This window comes from Nerophis ophidion, linkage group LG28 (genome assembly GCF_033978795.1).
Source record: "Nerophis ophidion isolate RoL-2023_Sa linkage group LG28, RoL_Noph_v1.0, whole genome shotgun sequence".
In the NCBI taxonomy this organism is placed as follows: Eukaryota; Metazoa; Chordata; class Actinopteri; order Syngnathiformes; family Syngnathidae; genus Nerophis; species Nerophis ophidion.
In genome coordinates this window covers 8,215,259-8,234,190 of record NC_084638.1, presented here as the reverse complement: position 1 = coordinate 8,234,190, position 18,932 = coordinate 8,215,259, and the positions used below count along the sequence as shown (strand labels likewise).

General features: G+C 30.6%; 1 long non-coding RNA gene across 1 annotated transcript in view; it reads right to left on the bottom strand.

Moving 5' to 3' along the window:
• LOC133545287 (uncharacterized) overlaps positions 1-18,932 on the bottom strand; it is a 106,821-nt gene that overhangs the window by 87,000 nt on the left and 889 nt on the right. The window lies entirely within an intron of this gene.

Below are 18,932 nucleotides of genomic sequence, written 5' to 3'. Positions count from 1 at the left end.
GGCCAGATCGGTATTTTTGTTATCTTTTTTTCTAAATTTTTCGACGTTCTATTGGCCGGCTCTAAATCAGTTTCTAATATTTACAAACCCCCAAAAGCGGTGAAGTTGTCACGTTGTGTAAATGGTAAATAAAAAGATAATACAATGACAGGGAAAGGTCCTGCCTTTGTACGAATGGCGTTTTTGTGTGTATGAATGGGTTTTGGGGGCCAAATCGGTATTTTTGTTATCTTTTTTCTAAATTGTTCGACATTCTATTGGCCGGCTCTAAATCAGTTTCTAATATTACAAACCCCCAAAAGCGGTGAAGTTGTCACATTGTGTAAATGGTAAATAAAAAGAGAATACAATGATTTGCAAATCCTTTTCAACTTATATTCAATTAAATAGACTGCAAAGACATGATACTTAAAGTTCACACTGAGAAACTTTGTTATTTTATCATTAACTTTGCAAAAACACATTGCAAAAAAGTTGTCACATGGGCATTTTTTTTTACCGGGTTGTGAAATAAGCAGGGGCGTCCATGATGGCGTTGCTTGCATGGCAACATGTGTTGCTCCAAAAGCTGTATGTACCTTTCAGAATTAATGGTGCCTTCACAGATGTGTAAGTTACCCATACCTTGGCTACTAATACACCCCCATACCATCACACATAATGGCTTTTCAACGTTGCGCCTAGAACAGTCCGGATGGTTCTTTTCCTCTTTGGTCCTGAGGACACCACGTCCACAGTTTCCAAAAAACAATTTGAAATGTGTACTCGTCAGACCACAAAACATTTTTTCCACTTTGCATCAGTCAATCTTAGATGAGCTCAGGCCCGGCGAAGCCGGTGGCGTTTTTGGGTGTTGTTGATAAATGCCTGCCGCTTTGCAAAGTAAAGTTTTAACTTGCACTTACTTATGTCGCGACCAACTGTACTTACGGACAGTGTTTTTTTTTTTAAGCACATGTGGTGATATCCTTTACCCGCTGATGTCGTTTTTTGGGACGCAGAAACGCCTGATGGAGCCAAGGTCTGTAATATCATGGCTTACGTGCAGGGATTTCTCCAAATTCTCTGAACCTTTTGATGATATTACGGAGCGTAGATGGTGAAATCCCTAAATTCTTTGCAATAGCTGGTTTAGAAATGTTTGCTCTTAAACAATTCGCTCAGGCATTTGTCGACAAAGTGGTGACCCTCGCCCCGTCCTTGTTTGTGAATGAGTGAGCATTTCATGGAAGCTGCTTTTTATAGCCAATAATGGTACCCACATGTTCCCAATTAGCCTGCACACCTGTGGGATGTTCCAAATAAGTCTTTGATGAGCATTCCTTGACTTTCTCCGTCTTTTTTGCCACTTGTGCCAGCTTTTTTTAAACATGTTGCAGGCCTCAAATTCCAAATGAGCTAATATTTGCAAAAAATAACAAAGTTTCTCAGTGTGAACATGAAATATCTTGTCTAAGCAGTCTATTCAATTGAATATAAGTTGAAAAGGATTTGCAAATCATTGTATTCTCTTTTTATTTACCATTTACACAACGTGACAACTTCACAGCTTTTGGGGTTTGTAAATATTACAAACTGATTTAGAGCCGGCCAATAAAATGTTGAACAATTTAGAAAAAAGATAATAAAAACATAGATTTGGCCCCAAATTCCCATTCATACACACAAAAACGCCGTTCGTACAAAGGCAGGACCTTTCCCTGTCATTGTATTCTCTTTTTATTTACCATTTACACAACGTGACAACTTCGCCGCTTTTAAGGGTTTGTAATATTAGAAACCGATTTAGAGCCGGCCAATAGAATGTCGAACAATTTAGAAAAAAATACATATATACACACACATTCATACATACATACATACATACATATACACATATATACATACATACATGTATACATAAATACATACATAAACACACATATATACATAAACACATATATACATACACACATACATATAAACATACAAACATATATACATACACACACATATATATAAACATATACACACATATATACATGTACATACAAACACACACACACACACATATGTACACGTATACACACATACAAATATGCATACACATACATACACACACACATGTATACATACATAGATACATACACACATACATATATGCATACACATATATACACACATACATACACATATATACTAAATACATATATACATACATACATACACACATTTATACATACATGCATACATTTATATATACATACATACACATGTCGAACAATTTAGAAAAAAAGACAACAAAAATACCAATTTGGCCCCAAATAGTCATTCATACACACAAAAACGCACATTCGTACAAAGGCAGGACCTTTCCCTGTCATTGTATTCTCTTTTTATTTACTATTTACACAATGTGACAACTTCGCCGCTTTTAAGGGTTTGTAATATTAGAAACTGATTTAGAGACGGCCAATAGAATGTCGAACAATTTAGAAAAAAGGACAAGAAAAATACCAATTTGGCCCCAAATAGTCATTCATACACACAAAAACGCACATTCGTACAAAGGCAGGACCTTTCCCTGTCATTGTATTCTCTTTTTATTTACCATTTACACAACGTGACAACTTCACTGCTTTTGTGGGTTTGTAGATATACTAATTTTACATGTAACAAGAACATGTTTTAAGCATGGTGAAAAGTTGCGCATTATGTACGGTAGAAACGTTCTTGATAGCAACGTTTTATTCAAGAATGCTCGTTCCGTAGAGTTTCGGGAAAGTAGGTCTTGGTTTTTCTAAAATATGTAAAAGGGACTGATCTCCAGTTTGTCCCCCATCGGGACGTGGTTGAATTGTGGTTGATTGATGAGCCTTTTGTTGGTATTGCCACACCATGTCGAGGTTTTGTATCATTTTATATGACCGTTTTAAAATATATTTATTTATTTAACATTTCATTTGTTTTGTACTGTATTGACGTTAAAAAAATCAATAAACAAATCTTACAAAAAATACAAATATTCACAAAACGTGTTAAACATTATGGCACTTCACTATAAACATCCATCCATTTTCTACCACTGTATAAAATTAAATGTTCTTATAACAGTCATGGTTTGTCAGTTTTCAATATGTTGTTACCTACTCTCTATCACCAACGTCCTCATCAAATATGGCAAAAGCTGTGAATTTGAATTGTATTGAGCTCATTCCAGACGTGTGTTGACAAACGTGTTGGCAATCACACAAGATTTCATATTCGGTACACACAAGGTCATTCGTACACTACATTGCCAAAAGTATTTGGCCACCCATCCAAATGATCAGAATCAGGTGTCTTCAGGTGTATAAAAGCAAGCAATTAGGCATGGAGACTGTTTTCTAACCTTGTTCCCAACCTTGTGGGAACAGTTTGGAGCAGGGCCCCTTCCTCTTCCAACATGACTGTGCACCAGTGCACGAAGCAAGGTCCATAAGGACATGGATGACAGAGTCTGCGTGTAGATGAACTTGACTGGCCTGCACAGAGTCCTGACCTGAACCCCATAGAACACATTTGGGATTCACTAGAACGGAGACTTGAAGAATGGTGTAAAATTGCTATAAAAACACACGGCAACCTTCCCATAAGAGTTGAAGCTGTAATAGCTGCAAAAGGTCATATTGACGCCTACGGGTTAGGAATGGGATGGCACTTATACTTCATATGTGAGTCAAGGCAGGTGGCCAAATACTTTTGTCAATGTAGTGTTACAGTTAATGCAGAGGAGGCCAATACACAATGTCGCTAAATGAACTGACGCTAATAGACTGGCAGGAAAAGGCAAGACTGGGACGCTGGTGTGGGCTTCCTTTTCGACGCGGCGGTGTAGTGTTTTGCTGGTCAACAGCAGGACGTGAACATCAGAGGTTAGCGGGCGGCCGCCGGCGAGATGGTTGAGTCACTTCCTGTGTGTTGATTCCAGACTTCCGGTTTGAAATAAAGATGACGACAACACCCTTGCAGGATTTCCTTCCCCCGTAAGTTGTTTTTCTCCCTTCCTCCACGCATGTGCTTGAATGTGGACACCGGGTCACTAATGTACACATGTGATCCGGTATCCTTTTACATTATTATTATTATTATTATTATTATTATATTAATAATAATAAAATAAGTTATACATATATACATACATACATAAACATACACACACATATATACATAAACACATACATACATACACATACATATAAACATACAAACATATATACATACACACACATTTATATAAACATATACACACATATATACATGTACATACATACATACACACACACATATGTACACGTATACACACATAGATACATACACACATACATACACATATACAGTACATACATACTTACATACACACACACACACACACACACACACACACACACACACACACACACACACACACACACACACACACACTCATACATACACATACACACACACTCATACATACATATACACATATATACATACATACATGTATACATGTATACATACATAAACACACATATATACATACACACATACGTATAAACATACAAACAAATATACATACACACACATTTATATAAACATATACACACATATATACATGTACATACATACAGACACACACACATATGTACACGTATACACACATAGATACATACACACATACATACACATATACAGTACATACATACTTACATACACACACACACATTCATACATACATACATACATACATATACACATATATACATACATACATGTATACATAAATACATACATAAACACACATATATACATAAACACATATATACATACACACATACATATAAACATACAAACATATATACATACACACACATATATATAAACATATACACACATATATACATGTACATACAAACACACACACACACACATATGTACACGTATACACACATACAAATATGCATACACATACATACACACACACATGTATACATACATAGATACATACACACATACATATATGCATACACATATATACACACATACATACACATATATACTAAATACATATATACATACATACATACACACATTTATACATACATGCATACATTTATATATACATACATACACATATACAGTACATACATATATACATACTGTACATACACACACATTCATACATACATGCATACATGTATATATACATACATACACATATATACATACTTCTATACATACATACGTACATACATACATGCACACATACATTAATTCATGTACACATATATACACACACATATATATATATATACATACATATATACATACATACGCATATATACATACATACATATATACTTATATACATGCATACATACATACATACATACTTATATACATACATACATACATAAATGTATACATATACACACATACATATATACACATATATACTTATATACACATTTACTTATATGCATACATACATATATACATACATACATATATATATACTTATATACATACATACATAAATATATCCATACATACATGAAGCATGATACATGATGAGTATAATTTTACATTATTATTATTATAATAATTAAAAGATATGTTTTTAGTTCTTTTTACAGACTATTTCCCCCCTGGTTACACAGGATTTACTAATAAATGAGTAACATCTGACATATACGTCAGGTCAGGAAAAAAACACAGAGGCTATATCATCTTTACAAGCATGGTTCGCAGGTTTACCTCTTCCAAATCACTCTTCAGGGGAAAAACCCCTGAAGAGCAGGGAAACCTGTGATACAGGCTTGTCGGGATGAAATAGCCTCTGTGTTTTTTTCCCCTGACCTGACGTATATGTAATAATTATATATAAACACACACACGTGTATATATATATGTATAAAATGATCCTGATTGACATAGAGTGAATGTCCTGGGAACTTGCACAAACACGACAATAAAGGCAAAGTTCATAATTGTTCTCCATTAAAAGGAAAGGACAGTAAAAAAGACCGGGTGTTCTATTCTCCATACAGCTTCTGCCAATGTGGAGTTTCAATACAACAATGTTGGTCTTGGTTTTTTCGAGCGGCGATAATAATCCACTTCCAGGGACTACAGGTAGGTTTTTGGGGGTTTTTTTTGCATATGTAAATTTAATTGAATTGTAGTCTCAGCTGGAATAACTTCCCAGGTGCAGAGCTGGCCGGCAAATGACAAAGAAAGGAGCAGGATGGAGGAGGAAGAAGAGGAAGAGGAGAAGTGATTGGGGAGGCTTGTTTTGCTACAGCGCTCCTCCCTCCTGACATACACGCTGAACACAAATATCATTCATTAACAGTAATATGCCATCTTAACGCTGATGGATGGCCCAGCAGCGCACACACACACACACACACACACACACACACACACACACACACACACACACACACCCTTGTAAAACATACACAGACAATTTAAAGGCGGACCTGCTGGGAGGCTGGGACGGCTGACTATCAGTCATACACACACACACACACACACACACGCAGAGACACACACTTTTGTAGTTCGTACCTTCTGGGGACCTGAGAAAAATGCCTCCCTCTTTAGGACCAGCCTTTCTAGATATATAAAGAAGTGTATTTACAACATGAATAATATATACATACTATCCACATATAAAAAAAAAAGCTTATTGTGAAAAATGAGTTGGAATTTCACAAGATAAAGGTCAATATTTCACAAGAAAAACTCATCTTTGGCAGCGTTATAACAAAAGTCGTCATTTTACTGGACACAAGTCAAAATTTGACAAGAAAAACTGAACATTTGTGCAATGTTAAGATAAAAGTTGGGATTTTACTCAATAACAGTCGCAATTTTACAAGATTAGCTTCAAATTTGGGCAATTTTGTGAAAAGAGTCGTAATTTTATTTGACAAAAGTCACAATTTAATAAGAACATTTTTACATTTTGGCAAAATTGTAATAATAAATGGAATTTTACTCAAAAACATCTCACTATTTTACAAGAACAACAACAAAAAATGGGCAACATTGGGATAAAAGTCAGAATTTTAAAAAACAAATGTCATTATTTTGTGTTAAAAAAAAATGATTTTACATAAAAAAGTAATAATTTTACAAGAAAAACTGAACATTTGTGCAATGTTATGATAAAAGTTGGGATTTTACTCAATAACAGTCGCAATTTTACAAGATAAGCTTCAAATTTGGGCAATTTTATGAAAAGAGTCGTAATTTTACTCGACAAAAGTCACAATTTAATAAGAACATTTTTACATTTTGACAAAATTATAATAATAAATGGAATTTTACTTGGCAAAATGATGACAAAAGTCAATTTTACTCAAAAACATTTAACTATTTTACAAGAACCACAAAAAAAAGGGCAACATTGTGATAAAAGTCAGAATTTTAAAAGACAAATGTCATTATTTTGCATTAAAAAAAATAATTTTACAAGAAAAACTGAACATTTGTGCAATGTTATGATATAAGTTGAAATTTTACTCAATAACAGTCGCAATTTTACAAGATAAGCTTCAAATTTGGGCAATTTGGTGAAAAGAGTCGTAATTTTACTCGACAAAAGTCACAATTTAATAAGAAAAATTTTATATTTTGGCAAAATTATAATAATAAATGGAATTTTACTTGCAGAATGATGACAAAAAGTCATCATTTTACTCAAAAACATTTCACTATTTTACAACAACAAAAAAAGGGCAACATTGTGATAAAAGTCAGAATTTTAAAAGACAAATGTCATAAGGGACGGCGTGGCGCAGTGGGAGAGTGGCCGTGCGCAACCCGAGGGGCCCTGGTTCAAATCCCACAAAGTACCAACCTCGTCACGTCCGTTGTGTCCTGAGCAAGACACTTCACCCTTGCTCCTGATGGGTGCTGGTTGGCGCCTTGCATGGCAGCTCCCTCCATCAGTGTGTGAATGTGTGTGTGAATGGGTGAATGTGGAAGTAGTGTCAAAGCGCTTTGAGTACCTTGAAGGTAGAAAAGCGCTATACAAGTACAACCCATTTATCATTTATTATTTTGCATTAAAAAAAATTTTTTTACATAAAAAGGTAATCATTTTACAAGAAAAACTGAACATTTGTGCAATGCTATAAGTTGAATTTGTACTCAATAACAGTCGCGATTTTACAAGATAAGCTTCAAATTTGGGCAATTTTGTGAAAAGAGTCGTAGTTTTACTCAACAAAAGTCACAATTTAATAAGAAAATGTTACACTTTGGCAAAATAATAATAATAAATGGAATTTTACTCAAAAACTTTTAACTATTTTACAAGAACAACAAAAAAAGGGCAACATTGTGATAAAAGTCAGAATTTTAAAAGACAAATGTCATTATTTTGCATTAAAAAAAAAATATATACATTACAGAGTAATAATTTTACAAGAAAAACTGAACATTTGTGCAATGTTATGATATAAGTTGAAATTTTACTCAATAACAGTCGCAATTTTACAAGATAAGCTTCAAATTTGGGCAATTTGGTGAAAAGAGTCGTAATTTTACTCGACAAAAGTCACAATTTAATAAGAACATTTTTACATTTTGACAAAATTATAATAATAAATGGAATTTTACTTGGCAAAATGATGACAAAAATTCATAATTTTACTCAAAAACATTTAACTATTTTACAAGATCCACAAAAAAAAAATGGGGCAACATTGTGATAAAAGTCAGAATTTTAAAAGACAAATGTCATTATTTTGCATTAAAAAAAATTATTTTACATAAAAAAAGTAATAATTTTACAAGAAAAACTGAACATTTATGCGATGTTATGATAAAAGTTGGGATTTTACTCAATAACAGTCACAATTTTACAAGATAAGCTTCAAATTTGGGCAATTTTGTGAAAAGAGTCGTAATTTTACCCAACAAAAGTCACAATTTAATAAGAAAATTTTTACATTTTGGCAAAATTATAATAATAAATGTAATTTTACTCCGCAAAATGATGACAAAAGTCATCATTTTACTCAAAAACATTTAACTATTTTACAAGAACCACAAAAAAAATGGGGAACATTGTGATAAAAGTCAGAATTTTAAAAGACAAATGTCATTATTTTGCATTTAAAAAAAACTATTTTACATAAAGTAATAATTTTACAAGAAAAACTGAACATTTGTGCAATGTTATGATATAAGTTGAAATCTTACTCAATAACAGTCGCAATTTTACAAGATAAGCTTCAAATTTGGGCCATTTTGTGAAAAGAGTCGTAATTTTACTCAACAAAAGTCACAATTTAATAAGAAAAATTTTATATTTTGGCAAAATTATAATAATAAATGGAATTTTAATCGGCAAAATGATGACAAAAGTCATCATTTTACTCAAATACATTTCACTATTTTACAAGAACAACAAAAAAAAAGGGCAACATTGTGATAAAAGTCAGAATTTTAAAAAACAAATGTCATTATTTTGCATTAAAAACATTTTTTTTACATAAAAAGGTAATAATTTTACAAGAAAAACTGAAAATTTTTGCAATGTTATAAGTTGAAATTTTACTCAATGACAGTCGACATTTTACAAGATAAGCTTCAAATTTGGGCAATTTTGTGAAAAGAGTCGTAATTTTACTCAACAAAAGTCACAATTTAATATGAACATTTTTACATTTTGGCAAACTTATAATAATAAATGGAATTTTACTGGGCAAAATGATGACAAAAAGTCATAATTTTACTCAAAAACATTTAACTATTTTACAAGAACAACAACAAAAAAAGGGCAACATTGTGATAAAAGTCAGAATTTAAAAAACAATTGTCATTATTTTGCATTAAAAAAAAATAATTATACATAACAAAGTAATAATTTTACAAGAAAAACTGAACATTTGTGCAATGTTATGATATAAGTTGAAATTTTACTCAATAACAGTCGCAATTTTACAAGATACGCTTCAAATTTGGGCAATTTGGTGAAAAGAGTCTTAATTTTACTCGACAAAAGTCACAATTTAATAAGAACATTTTTACATTTTAGCAAAATTGTAATAATAAATGGAATTTTACTCAAAAACATCTCACTATTTTTACAAGAACAACAAAAAATGGGCAACATTGGGATAAAAGTCAGAATTTGAAAAGACAAATGTCATTATTTTGCATTAAAAAAAATAATTTTACATAAAAAAAGTAATCATTTTACAAGAAAAACTGAACATTTGTGCAATGTTATGATATAAGTTGAAATTTTACTCAATAACAGTCGCAATTTTACAAGATAAGCTTCAAATTTGGGCAATTTTGTGAAAAGAGTCGTAATTTTACTCAACAAAAGTCACAATTTAATAAGAAAAATTTTATATTTTGGCAAAATTATAATAATAAATGGAATTTTACTCGGCAAAATGATGACAAAAGTCATCATTTTACTCAAATACATTTCACTATTTTACAAGAACCACAAAAAAAATGGGGAACATTGTGATAAAAGTCAGAATTTTAAAAGACAAATGTCATTATTTTGCATTAAAACATTTTTTTTTACATAAAAAGGTAATAATTTTACAAGAAAAACTGAACATTTGTGCAATGTTATGATATAAGATGAAATTTTACTCAATAACAGTCGCAATTTTACAAGATAAGCTTCAAATTTGGGTAATTCTATGAAAAGAGTCGTAATTTTACTCGACAAAAGTCGCAATTTTTTATGAAAAATTTAACATTTTGGCTGTATTATAATAATAAACTGAATTTTACTTGGCAAAATATGACAAGAGTCATCATTTTACTCCAAAAAATGTCACTATTTTACAAGAACAAAAAAGTGGGAAACATTGTGATAAAAGTCAGAATTTTATAGGACAAATGTCACCATTTTGCATTAAAAAGTAATAATTTTACATTAAAAAAAGTAATAATTTTACAAGAAAAACTGAACATTTGTGCAATGTTATGACAAAAGTTGGGATTCTACTCAATAACAGTCGCAATTTTACAAGATAAGCTTCAAATTTGCGCAATTTTATGAAAAGAGTCGCAATTTTACTCGACAAAAGTCACAATTTTTTTATGAAAACTTTAACATTTTGGCTGTATTATAATAATAAACTGAATTTTACTTGGCAAAATATGACAAGAGTCATCATTTTACTCCAAAAAATTTCACTATTTTACAAGAACAAAAAAATGGGCAACATTGTGATAAAAGTCAGAATTTTAAAAGACAAATGTCATTATTTTGCATTAAAAAATTTTTTTTTACATAAAAAAGTAATAATTTTACAAGAAAAACTGAACATTTTTGCAATGTTATGATATAAGTTGAAATTTTACTCAATAACAGTCGCAATTTTACAAGATAAGCTTCAAATTTGGGCAATTTTGTGAAAAGAGTCGTAATTTTACTCGACAAAAGTCACAATTTAATAATAACATTTTTACATTTTGGCAAAATTATAATAATAAATGGAATTTTACTTGGCAAAATGATGACAAAAAGTCATCATTTTACTCAAAAACATTTCACTATTTTGCAAGAACAACAAAAAAAAGGTCAACATTGTGATAAAAGTCATAATTTTAAAAGACAAATGTCATTATTTTGCATTAAAAAAAATAATTATACATAAAGTAATAATTTTACAAAAAAAAACTGAACATTTTGTGCAATGTTATGATATAAGTTGAAATTTTACTCATTAACAGTCGCAATTTTACAAGATAACCTTCAAATTTGGGCAATTTGGTGAAAAGAGTCGTAATTTTACTCAACAAAAGTCACAATTTAATAAGAAAAATTTTATATTTTGGCAAAATTATAATAATAAATGGAATTTTACTCGGCAAAATGATGACAAAAGTCATCATTTTACTCAAATACATTTCACTATTTTACAAGAACAACAAAAAAAAGGGCAACATTGTGATAAAAGTCAGAATTTTAAAAAACAAATGTCATTATCTTGTATTAAAAAAAATTATTTTACATAAAAAAGTAATTATTTTACAAGAAAAACTAAACATTTGTGCAATGCTATGAGTTGAAATTTCACTCAATAACAGTCGCAATTTTACAAAATAAGCCTCAAATTAGCGCAATTTTATGAAAAGAGTCATAATTTTACTCGACAAAAGTCAAAAAATTTTATGAAAACTTTAACATTTTGGCTGTATTATAATAATAAACAGAATTTTACTTGGCAAAATATGACAAGAGTCATCATTTTACTCAAAAACATTTAACTATTTTACAAGAACCACAAAAAAAAGGGCAACATTGTGATAAAAGTCAGAATTTTAAAAGACGAATGTCATTATTTTGCATTAAAAAAAATTTTTTTACATAAAAAAGTAATAATTTTACAAGAAAAACTGAACATTTTTGCAATGTTATGAAATAAGTTGAAATTTTACTCAATAACAGTCGCAATTTTACAAGATAAGCTTCAAATTTGGGCAATTTGGTGAAAAGAGTCGTAATTTTACTCGACAAAAGTCACAATTTAATACGAAAATTTTACATTTTGGCAAAATTATAATAATAAATGGAATTTTACTTGGCAAAATGATGACAAAAGTCATCATTTTACTCAAATACATTTCACTATTTTACAAGAACAAAAAAATGGGCAACATTGTGATAAAAGTCTGAATTTTATAAGACAAATGTCACCATTTTGCATTAAAAAGTAATAATTTTACATTAAAAAAAGTAAAAATTTTACAAGAAAAACTGAACATTTGTACAATGTTATGATAAAAGTTGGGATTTTACTTAAAAACAGTCACAAATTTACAAGATAAGCTTCAAATTTGGGCAATTTGGTGAAAAGAGTCGTAATTTTACTCAACAAAAGTCACAATTTAATAAGAACATTTTTACATCTTGGCAAAATTATAATAATAAATGGAATTTTACTCGGCAAAATGATGACAAAAATCATTTCACTCAAAAACATTTAACTATTTTACAAGAACCACAACAGAAAAAGGGCAACATTGTGATAAATGTTAGAATTTGAAAAGACAAATGTCATTATTTTGCATTAAAAAAGTAATAATTTTACAAGAAAAACTGAAAATTTGTGCAATGTTATGATAAAAGTTGGGATTTTACTCAATAACAGTCGCAATTTTACAAGATAAGCTTCAAATTTGGGCAATTTGGTGAAAAGAGTCGTAATTTTACTCGACAAAAGTCACAATTTTTTATGAGAACTTTAACATTTTGGCAAAATTATAATAATAAATGGAATTTCACTTGGCAAAGTATGACAAGAGTAGTCATTTTACTCCAAAAAAATTCACTATTTTACAAAAACAAAAAAATGGGCAACATTGTGATAAAAGTCAGAATTTTATAAGACAAATGTCACCATTTTGCATTAAAAATTAATAATTTAACATAAAAAAAGTAATAATTTTCCAAGAAAAACTGAACATTTGTGCAATGTTATGATATAAGTTGAAATTTTACTCAATAACAGTCGCAATTTTACAAGATAACCTTCAAATTTGGGCAATTTTGTGAAAAGAGTCGTAATTTTACTCAACAAAAGTCACAATTTAATAAGAAAAATTTTGTATTTTGGCAAAATTATAATAATAAATGGAATTTTACTCGGCAAAATGATGACAAAAGTCATCATTTTACTCAAATACATTTCACTATTTTACAAGAACAACAAAAAAAGGGCAACATTATGATAAAAGTCTGAATTTTAAAAGACAAATGTCATTATTTTGCATTAAAAAAAATAATTTTACATAAAGTAATAATTTTACAAGAAAAACTGAACATTTGTGCAATGTTATGATATAAGTTGAAATTTTACTCAATAACAGTCGCAATTTTACAAGATAAGCTTCAAATTAGCGCAATTTTATGAAAAGAGTCGTAATTTTACTCGACAAAAGTCAAACATTTTTATGAAAACTTTAACATTTTGGCTGTATTATAATAATAAACTGAATTTTACTTGGCAAAATATGACAAGAGTCATCATTTTACTCCAAAAAATGTCACTATTTTACAAGAACAAAAAAATGGGCAACATTGTGATAGAAGTCAGATTTTTATAGGACAAATGTCACCATTCCCATTAAAAAGTAATAAGTTTACATAAATAAAGTAATAATTTTACCAGAAAAACTGAACATTTGTGCAATGATATGATATAAGTTGAAATTTTACTCAATAACAGTCGCAATTTTACAAGATAACCTTCAAATTTGGGCAATTTTGTGAAAAGAGTCGTAATTTTACTCAACAAAAGTCACAATTTAATAAGAAAAATTTTGTATTTTGGCAAAATTATAATAATAAATGGAATTTTACTCGGCAAAATGATGACAAAAGTCATCATTTTACTCAAATACATTTCACTATTTTACAAGAACAACAAAAAAAGGGCAACATTATGATAAAAGTCTGAATTTTAAAAGACAAATGTCATTATTTTGCATTAAAAAAAATAATTTTACATAAAGTAATAATTTTACAAGAAAAACTGAACATTTGTGCAATGTTATGATATAAGTTGAAATTTTACTCAATAACAGTCGCAATTTTACAAGATAAGCTTCAAATTAGCGCAATTTTATGAAAAGAGTCGTAATTTTACTCGACAAAAGTCAAACATTTTTATGAAAACTTTAACATTTTGGCTGTATTATAATAATAAACTGAATTTTACTTGGCAAAATATGACAAGAGTCATCATTTTACTCCAAAAAATGTCACTATTTTACAAGAACAAAAAAATGGGCAACATTGTGATAGAAGTCAGATTTTTATAGGACAAATGTCACCATTCCCATTAAAAAGTAATAAGTTTACATAAATAAAGTAATAATTTTACCAGAAAAACTGAACATTTGTGCAATGATATGATATAAGTTGAAATTTTACTCAATAACAGTCGCAATTTTACAAGATAACCTTCAAATTTGGGCAATTTTGTGAAAAGAGTCGTAATTTTACTCAACAAAAGTCACAATTTAATAAGAAAAATTTTGTATTTTGGCAAAATTATAATAATAAATGGAATTTTACTCGGCAAAATGATGACAAAAGTCATCATTTTACTCAAATACATTTCACTATTTTACAAGAACAACAAAAAAAGGGCAACATTATGATAAAAGTCTGAATTTTAAAAGACAAATGTCATTATTTTGCATTAAAAAAAATAATTTTACATAAAGTAATAATTTTACAAGAAAAACTGAACATTTGTGCAATGTTATGATATAAGTTGAAATTTTACTCAATAACAGTCGCAATTTTACAAGATAAGCTTCAAATTAGCGCAATTTTATGAAAAGAGTCGTAATTTTACTCGACAAAAGTCAAACATTTTTATGAAAACTTTAACATTTTGGCTGTATTATAATAATAAACTGAATTTTACTTGGCAAAATATGACAAGAGTCATCATTTTACTCCAAAAAATGTCACTATTTTACAAGAACAAAAAAATGGGCAACATTGTGATAGAAGTCAGATTTTTATAGGACAAATGTCACCATTCCCATTAAAAAGTAATAAGTTTACATAAATAAAGTAATAATTTTACCAGAAAAACTGAACATTTGTGCAATGATATGATATAAGTTGAAATTTTACTCAATAACAGTCGCAATTTTACAAGATAACCTTCAAATTTGGGCAATTTTGTGAAAAGAGTTGTAATTTTACTCAACAAAAGTCACAATTTAATAAGAAAAATATTATATTTTGGCAAAATTATAATAATAAATGGAATTTTACTCGGCAAAATGATGACAAAAGTCATCATTTTACTCAAATACATTTCACTATTTTACAAGAACAACAAAAAAAGGGCAATATTGTGATAAAAGTCTGAATTTTAAAAGACAAATGTCATTATTTTGCATTAAAAAAAAAATTTTTTACATAAAGTAATAATTTTACAAGAAAAACTGAACATTTGTGCAATGTTATATGTTGAAATTTTACTCATTAACAGTCGCAATTTTACAAGATAAGCTCGAAATTTGCGCAATTTTATGAAAAGAGTCGCAATTTTATTCGACAAAAGTCACAATTTTTTATGAAAACTTTAACATTTTGGCTGTATTATAATAATAAACTGTATTTTACTTGGCAAAATATGACAAGAGTCATCATTTTACTCCAAAAAATGTCACTCTTTTACAAGAACAAAAAAATGGGCAACATTGTGATAAAAGTCTGAATTTTATAAGACAAATGTCACCATTTTGCATAAAAAAGTAATAATTTTACAATAAAAACTGAACATTTGTGCAATGTTATGATAAAAGTTGGAATTTTACTTGAAAATAGTCGCAAATTTACGCAAGAGTCATAATTTTACTCGACAAAAGTCACACTTTTATAAGAAAACTAACATTTTGGCTATATTGTAATAAACTGAATTTTACTTTACCCTCAAAAAATGTCACTAATTTACGAGAACAGAAAAATTGGCAATATTGTGACAAAAGTCAGAATTTTATGTAACAAATGTCACTATTTTGCATAATTTTACAAAAAAAAGCAATAATTTTACGAGAAAATATTGCGATATTACAGAAAACAGAAAGAATATCAGAAATTGGTCCAAATTTTATAAGAAAAAAGTCGACACAGTGAGAAATTGATTGCTTTTTGTTAATTTTTTGTTTGTAATTGTTTTTAAATCTCCATTATTTACTTTAAACTCTTACAATACGTCTCTAAATACATATTTATTTCCATTTTTTTTTTATCAATTTAGGCCAAAGGGGTGCATTTCACTTTCTTACACAAACTTGTTATTTCATATGTTGACAGTCAATTTTTTTGGGGGGGGGGCCGCCCTCATTTTGACCAACAGGGGTGCAAATGAGACATTGTCTATTAGATGCAATGTTATTGGAACCATGATTTTGGTCTTAACTTGTTCATCGGTCCTCATATGGACAAAACTTTTTCTTCTTCATGTCTCAAGAAGGGCGGAAATACAAGAACACACACACACACACACACACACACACACACACACACACACACACACACACAGAGAGAGAGAGGGAGCCCGGAGCTCAGGTGTCAAGCTGGCGCTCTGCAAATGAAGAGATTTCCTGTAGCTGGCGCGCTTTGATGGCTCTATGATTCCTTCGTCGATCACAAGCACTCCTCAGAGGAAAGGAAACGACAAAGGCCGACAGAAATAGTGATGCAAAAAAAGCAGTTTTGCAGCCCGGCGGTATAAATCCTGGAACAAATGTATTTAAGTGTTTTGTCGGTTTTGCGGCTAATAGGAGGTGGAAATGTGTGTTGTGTTCGCCCACCATGCACAATCACATCTGTATTCTCAACAATTTTCCCTTATAGTTACAAACAAATGCTTAAAAAAAATTATATAAAAAGTACTAAGTACAAAAGCCAAAAGCAGTGAAGTTGTCACGTTGTGTAAATGGTAAATAAAAAGAGAATACAATGACAGGGAAAGGTCCTTCCTTTGTACGAATGGCGTTTTTGTGTGTATAAATGGCTATTTGGGGTTAAATTAGTATTTTTGTTATCTTTTTTCTAAATTGTTCGAAATTCTATCGGCCGGCTCTAAAGCAGTTTCTAATATTTACAAACCTCCAAAAGCAGTGAAGTTGTCACGTTGTGTAAATGGTAAATAAAAAGAGAATACAATGACAGGGAAAGGTCCTGCCTTTGTACGAATGGTGTTTTTGTGTGTATAAATGGGAATTTGGGGCCAAATCTATGTGTTTGTTATCTTTTTTCTAAATTGTTCAACATTCTATTGGCCGGCTCTAAATCAGTTTCTAATATTTACAAACCCCCAAAAGCAGTGAAGTTGTCACGTTGTGTAAATGGTAAATAAAAAGAGAATACAATGACAGGGAAAGGTCCTGCCTTTGTACGAATGTGCGTTTTTGTGTGTATGAATGGCTATTTGGGGCCAAATTGGCATGTTTTTTAAATCTTTTTTTCTAAATTGTTCGACATTCCATTCAGCCGTCTCTAAATCAGTATCTAATATTTACAAACCCCAAAAGCAGTGAAGTTGTCACGTTGTGTAAATGGTAAATAAAAAGAGAATACAATGATTTGCAAATCTTTTCAACTTATATTCGATTGAATAGACTGCAAAGACAAGATAATTCATGTTCACACTGAGAAACTTTGTTATTTGTTGCAAATATTATCTATTTTGGAATTTGATGCCTGCGAAATGTTGCAAAAAAAGCTGGCACAAGTGGAAAAAAAGACAGAAAGTCAAGAGATGCTCATCAAACACTTATTTGGAACATCCCACAGGTGAACGGGCTAATTGGGAACATGTGGGTGCCATGATTGGCTATAAAAGCAGCTTCCATGAAATGCTCACTCATTCACAAACAAGGACGGGGCGAGGGTCACCACTTTGTCGACAAATGCCCGAGCAAATTGTTTCAGAACAACATTTCTCAACCAGCTACTCCAAGGAATTTAAAGATTTCACCATCTACGCTCCGTAATATCATCAAAAAGTTCGGAGAATCCAGAGAAATCACTGCACGTAAGCATGATATCACGCACCTTGAATCCCTCAGGCAGTACTGCATCACAATGCTAAATCAGCGTGTAAAGGATATCACCACATGGGCTCAGGAACACTTCCGAAAACCACTGTCAGTAACTATAGTTGGTCGCAACATCTGTAAGTGCAAATTAAAACTCTACTATGCAAAGCCACAGGCATTTATCAACAACACCCAGAAATGCCGTCGGCTTCGCCGGGCCCAAGCTCATCTAAGATGGACTGATGCAAAGTGGGAAAAGTGTTCTGTGGTCTGACGAGTCCACATTTCAAATTGTTTTTTTGGAAACTGTGGACGTTGTATCCTATGGGCCAAAGAGCGAAAAGAACCATCAGTGCTGTTCT